Below are 7,528 nucleotides of genomic sequence, written 5' to 3'. Positions count from 1 at the left end.
AACCAATTTTCTGAACCAAACTGTTATTTCGCAATCCAAGCCCTGATGCTAACATGCAAGTATTTGATATGGAGAAAAAAAATTGGTTAATCTGCACTTTCATTTGATCCTCCTGGTCTCAGTTGGGAAACAATGAATCATACGATCCGATCCTTTGATGGACTCCTTTCGGGAAGTATGCACATGGAACACATCCTCTGTCCTGCCAGATTATCTTTCTCAGAACCTAGTTAAGGCTATTGGAACCCATGTACCTAATGATCTGCTATTAAAATCGAGTGCACTCAAATCAAGACATCTCAAAAATAACCTTCCGATCAATTGTGTGCATGTATGCTTGCAAGAGAAGGTTGAGCGAAATTGGAATTTGGATAGAAATAAACGGAGGGAGGCAAATTAAGGGGTACCTGTTACTCATAATGTTCAGGAATGATGGTTGCCTTGTCCAGGAGGGATTTACGTATGATTCATGAACTGCACTTGACCCCAGCCAGATCTGAACACCTAGCAATGGGAGAAGCCCGTAGTGACTCCTTCAGTAAAAACCTGGATTGTCAGTGGCAACACAGAAAGGAAAATGGACGCCAACCTCTTAGAGAATCTACTGGTAAGGGAACTTTCACTCTTCTCACACTTTTCATGATCAGACACCGCTGGTTCAATGGCACGATTCTTGTCCGCGGATAAAGATGTTGAACTTGGTTGGCTTGGGTACATTTTATCCAACGATATAGGATTCTTTCTTTGCAGCATGCCCTTGGCTTTTGCGTTTATTCAAAAATAACTGCATTCATAATTCCCTCATAATAGTTTGAAGAGAAAGATGCGTACAGATTAAGAAGTCACAAAAAAGGGGAGAATGGAAGAAAAAAAGCGTCATACCTGGCCATAATTATCACTGGACATAGCTTGGAACAGTATGTGGGCAATTATTACGGGAAGCAACTGGAATGCAATCTGTTGTCCACGTATTCTGCCAGCTCATCTTCCAGACCTAGAAACAAATGACACATAACAAATGAATCACAGTTTGTATCAGTGGAAAATAGTTACAGATTCTATGACTGTTTTATTCTAATTAATATTCGACACGAATAGCACGCATTTCCCAATATAAATCCACTAACCCATGACATTTGCCTAAAGTCTTCCAATGCACCTTTTGGCACTGTCAAACATGCAAGGTTAAGAACGGTAATGATAGCAAGAGTGGAAAAAGAAACCTAGAACATGGTATGTCATGATTTTCTTTGGTCTCTAAATGAACATCAATGACATGGAGAACAATATAGTGATTGACCCACATCTGGTGACAACTAAAATCGATTTTTTAGAGTTGGGCTATGTTACGACATCCACATTTCATGTAACATATGAGGGGCATGAAGGCACTGTACCTTGGAAACTACCACACTATGCCTAAGCTCTGTGCAAATTTGGTGGGGCATGCGTGTGGGCTGCTGTTTCCAATTCAAAACATGAGCAAAGAAGTAACATTAGCTGAACGCATATGAATAAGATAAATATCGATGACATGAATATAGCAGGATCTATCTGGTCCAAAAAAGCATGGATGGCTATAGCAGTACGTACCTGGTCCGAAAAAGCAAGGGACAAAAGCAAAGAAGGTGACATTAGCTGAAGACATCTGAGGGGAGTAAAAATTTCACAGCACTGATCTCAGCAAACAGCAGGCGTAAATAGATGGGAAAATAGAAAAGGTCGACATAAATGAGAGGAAGCCTAAATGACCTACAAGGTAGCAACAGGCGACATGCATATGAAGGAATCCAACATGGAGTGGAGACACAAATACTGTTAATAATGCAAGTACGCAACAAAATGAAGAAATACCAACCTGTGCAGGAAGGAAGCAAAAAATATTCAGAAAAAAATATAAGCAGTATGAGTACAAATTAACCATAGATTGGAGACACTAAAAATAGAGCATGATCAGCAGGCTAAATCATTTTGTGAAACCTGGTTGGTGGTTGACTGAAAGAATTCAAAGGAGAATACGTAGCATATTTTTTTAGTCTGATAGCTTGCATGGAAGTCTCTAAATAACCAATTTCAGATTTGAGCCACGATCTAAAATAAAGGAAACTAATTAAAAAAATAGATGTGAAGCATGTATTTTACCTTCGTAGGCTTACACCTTGAGGCCAAGTGATCGAAGCGATCCAGGCAATGATGATTCACTTCTTTAGCATTTGAATGGAATTAGAGTTTTCGTAGTCTTTGACAGGGAAAATGAAAGTACGTTCTCAAGTGATATATTGTGCACTCACAGATTGCATAAATCTGTTAGTTTGTGATAGAGCGCAGGTCTAAGCATTGGGGTAATAATCATGTTAGACTCCAACAGGTGATAATATTTTTTATCATAACCTGCTGATGCAATGCAACTTATACGCAACAATCTTATGTGATGACCATAAAGGAAATTACCTATCAGCTGGAAAAATTGTCTGAACAGAGATCCTTTTCAAGCATTACATATAGCTTCTTCTGAGTTTCTGTACATAATAGAAACAAATATGCAGAGGATAATAATCATATTAGAGTACAGTAACTTTTAGTTGGTAAAAGTCTTCGTATGGATTAATTGCTGAAATTACATTCTCACTAATACCAACATTTAAGAATAAGAAAAATAACAGAGAACTTGCAAATGTCTCTTAACAATCAGATGCCACCAATAATGAAAATTAACTATTGACAAAAATACACCATGAATAATTCCTGTTCATATGAACTGATCGAGTTTTATTCTCTGCATCAAATTCTGACTCCCCTAGAAAAGAGGACTGGAGATAATGAGACTGTACCACCAGGAGAAGCTAGAATAGCTCGTTGCAAAAATATGCTGCGTGCCCATTAGATATGTTAAAAATGTAACTATTTTTAGCAAACAATAGACATGGTTATGGTAAATAACATAATGAGAGTGAAGGAAAATAAATAGAGGGAAAATATAAAAGTGCACAAAAATGTCAGCTATTTGTTCTTTTCAAGGCATTATAACATTGAGTATTCTAAATTGGTGCTTTGGATGTATGGAAGTGAGGTTTGACATTATAGATCATGTTGGATGTATGCGGTAATTTTTGGCCAGAGCTAATTTGGAAGAACACTAAAATTGGATGTTTGGAACTATTTATTGGCCCTGGGTTCATTTTTATGTGCTACATTGTTGTATTTGTAAGCTTTCTTTCTACAAATACTGAAACAAATAGGGAAAAAGTTCATCAAAATCCATATATCTCTTCTCTAGGGATACTCTTCACCAACTTCAAGTAATCAAAACGAAATTTGAGTAAACAACTTGCAGAAAACACTGCATTTCTTTGAATTTTGAACCTTTTCAAACACCAAAAACAATCAGAAGGGGAAGGTACCAATGTTAATTGGCAGATCCTAAACTAAAGTACATATTTTTCTGTTAAAAGTGTCAAGCAGAGTATATTACCAAATGCTAATTGGTAGATCCTAAACTATCTTACCTTTCAAATTAGCACACGATATCCTAAGCACCGGTGAATCTTAGAAAAACATAGCACTCAGTATAGGGAAAAAATAATTTTCAAAGAATATTATAGATCAATATAATCAAATCAAGTTTAGAATGATCTACCTCCAGCTGCCTCCAGATAGACATCTCTCTAGCACCATGAAGCACTGCATTATGGAATTTGGCCTTGAGATCTACCAGGCATGCTGTAAAAACCTGAGCTCTGTACAGTAAGCATCTTAGATGGTGGGCACCTGGAGTGTGTCAATAGGAAACCAAGGATTTGAATCATTCTAAGGAAAAAGGAGACAAGCATAAACAAAATGGACGCTAAAATAGAGGTAATTTTCATAAGGCTTGCAGTGTTTTTAGTTAGAACCAGAGTCCTATATAAACAATTATGCATCAGTGGCTAAACTGCTAAAGTGATATAGTATAGACCATGTATTGCAACAAAACTAATCTCTATTTATGTCCTGGTGTGCCATGTAAGACGGGATACAATTTTTACGACCACTGAAAGGTACACGTAACAAATCAGATTTAGTAGGACATATTTTCTATATTAAAAAAGCAGTGGATATATTTTCTGGTGTATGAACGTAAAATGGAACTTTGGATGCAGACTGAGATGTAAAAAAACAAAGAAATGTAGAATTAGTATCCTGGAGTTGTCAGCGACCATGGTATTTCATAGTAAATAAATTACCATTATTATTGATAGTCTGACTCTAATAAACTATCACAAATGATGATTTCTCTTAATCGTAATTTACACACTTTGCAAATCTACACATCTTTAGCCATCGTCTACAGCTATGCTGTACAACAATCAAGGGAGAACCTTGCTTGACCTACAGACAACTGCTGAATATGCAAACAAAAAACACAAGGAGATGATATACAATCAAAATTTCCGTAGAATTACCGAAGACAAATTCGGTCTTACCTCCAACCTGACCAATAAGCACTTGCCTCTCTAATCTGGCACTGAACGCCAATGTTGCTGGTCCCTTTTCAAACCGATTAATTAATTTCTTCAAAAATGTATACCTGGAGGAAATACATGTTTGTGACAATGGGTAGCGGGAAAAAATGAAGGAGAAAAAGTTTTCAGGTGCAGCAGAGGTTGTGCAATGCACATGGAAGCAAGCGACCAGACTAAAACTTGGCAACCTTGGCTAGTTGACTGTACAGGTATAAAACAATGAAAGTAAGAGTAAGATATTGAGCATTATGTGTCTTAGATCTCTTTTCATTCGGGAAAATAATTGTCTCCGCCCCTAAGTCTGCAAGTTAAGTTGTTAGCTGATAAAAGAAGTAGGAAATAATTATTTAGTGCAGTTATCGTATAAGATCGTACAGTTGTTGGCAAAAAAAAAATTTGAGGTCAACTGCAGTTATCATAGATCCATCAGCTATGATCTTACAGACCATATAATAACCAAATAATATAAAGGCAGCTGCACTATAACAGTTCAAAACAAAAGGAGCACCTAACAGGCATGTAAAAACGGGTACTAACCTGAGAAGAAGCATAGCGTGTGCACCAGGTGATGCAAGGTATTTCTAAAAAAGGTGATCAGTAAATCTAGCTGCGAAAAAATAGAAGAAAATAACAGGCATTAGCAAATCTTTCTAGCAGAAAAGGAAATGGCAGAATTCAGTAAACGAAAGCACGGATCTAAAGAGCAGGCATTAGGACCTGGTTGCCGTCGCTACTGTCGTCGGCGACATGTAGCACATGCAGCTAGGGTTTCCTGTAGCACATGAAGAGGCCGGAGCAGAGGAAGGAGGCAGCTCAGGGACAGCCAAGGCGGCGGCCACCGGCTGGGCCGGTCGCGTCGCGCCGTGGCCAGAGACGACCACCACAGGGGCGCACGCGCGGCACCGCGGTGCAGCCCGGGAGCGCCTCGCACCCCCAGTGCCTTGTCCCGTGAGCCTGCGGCGCTGGGGCACCTGGCACGCCACGATGCGAGGGGAGAGGAGGAGGAGGACTGCAGCCGCCGCGTCCGCACCGGTGGTCGCCGCGTCCGGATCGAGAGGGAGAGGGAGAGAGCGCTGGGGAGAGAGAGGGCGACGGGGAGAGAGAGGAGAGCGACGGGAAGAGAGGAGATTTTTCCAGATGGGTTGAGAAGGAGAAGCTGAAGCTGGAGTATATATTTGATTGAGTAGATTTGGATGGGAAGCCGGAGCAGGTAAAGAGAAGCTAAGTAAAAGCCAGCTAAGGTAAGGAGAAGCAGGAGGAGCAGCTTTGCACGAAAGCAGATTCAACGAATTTAGGCCACAAGATGGGAAATCGAACGGCCACAAAATTTCAGGACGACGTGGACGGTGGTTCCTTTGGAGGAGCAGGCCAGGCTTGTTTAGGTAATAATAATAATAATAAATAAATAAATCTTAGAAAACTTTAGAAAAATTATTAAATCCTATAGTTTATTTAGTGCCACTTCTGAGCAGTGCAAATTCTAACTCTTGGCTCCCCCCTAGGTACTGTGCTAACTCCCCTCCAACGACAACACTTCATTGGCGATCACTGCTACTGATCGTTTCTTCCCCTCCTCTCGAATAGGGTTGCTATCAGACCACCAAGTCCACATCCCCACCACGCTATCATCTGAATGCACCTTTTTAGCCCCATCATGTATCTGGTCGCCTCTTGCGCCGAGTTAATCTTCGCCAAGAAAGCTCGCTGTTCTTCTAAGGCCAACCTTGTCCACAATTCCTCCACTTGATGGCATTTGAAAAACAGGTGACCCCCATCCTCGCCCTTCGCATTGCATACCACGCACCTGTTGTCTATGTCCATGCCCCTCAGCCCCTGTGCTCCAAGTTCGACCTGGGAGGATGACTATTGTGGGCGCCCCACCACAGGAAGTGTTTGGTTTTTTCTTGCGCTTCCTAAGGGGGTGTTTTGCTCCCCTCGTAAACTTTAGTCGTTATCACATCTGATGTTTGGACGCATACATGAAATATTAAATATAGGCTATTTATGAAACTAAATGCACAAATCGAGACTATTTTGCGAGACGAATTTTTTAAGCCTAATTAGTTAATGATTTGACAACATGGTGCTACAGTGAACATGTGCTAATGACGAATTAATTAGGCTTAATAAATTCGTTTCGTAGATTACCGACGGATCGTATAATCTGTTTTTTTATTAGTATCCGAACAACCCATACGACACCTCTATATAACACCCCTAAATTTTAGTCGCTCAATCCAAACGAAGCCCCCTATCGCGCTGCTGGTTGTACACAAAGATTCTTCGACAGACCTTGTATGCGCTCTTAACTGAAAATAGCCCTTTCGAATCATAATGTCATGCTACAGTATTTTTCCCAGGAGGATGATGCTATGGTCATTTGAGAGCCTTCGTACACGGCCGGACGGCGGCGTTGGTCTCGGCGTCGGCCAGCATGGACTGCATGTAGACCAGCTGGCGCTCCAGCTTGCGGCGGTCGCCGTTGACGTCCCACATATGACAGACGCTCTGCACGGGCACGCCGGCCGCCTTGGCGTGACATGCGACAGACGCTCTGCACAGGCACGCCGGCCGCCTTGCCGACCACGCCGCGCACCACGGGGAGAAGGAGCGAGTCCGCCATGTTTGGTTGCGAGAAGCAACAGCTAGCTGATGCAAGAAAGAAACAAAGCAGCAGCTTTGCTTGGAGCAAATTGCACTTGGGATTTTTAGTCGTCAACCTCAACCATCACTCCATCAGTTCATATTTAAGTTGCCTGGCTTGCGTTATCGAGTATGTTCGCTTCTCTTATGAGCCGTACTATTTCAGCGAACAAACAATGTTTTTTTTCACAACAAAGAGTGTTTTTCTCTCAAAATAAATCAACGAACAATACTTTTATGGACTATTTGGTTCCTGCAGGAACTCCTAAAATTCCTGTCACATCGAATGTTTAAACACATATATGGAGCATTAAATATAGACTAATTACGAAACTAATTGCATAACTTGCGAGACAAATCTTTTAAACCTAATTAGTCCATGA

Source organism: Miscanthus floridulus, chromosome 13, assembly GCF_019320115.1.
Source record: "Miscanthus floridulus cultivar M001 chromosome 13, ASM1932011v1, whole genome shotgun sequence".
Classification (NCBI taxonomy): Eukaryota; Viridiplantae; Streptophyta; class Magnoliopsida; order Poales; family Poaceae; genus Miscanthus; species Miscanthus floridulus.
This window is presented reverse-complemented; position numbering follows the sequence as displayed.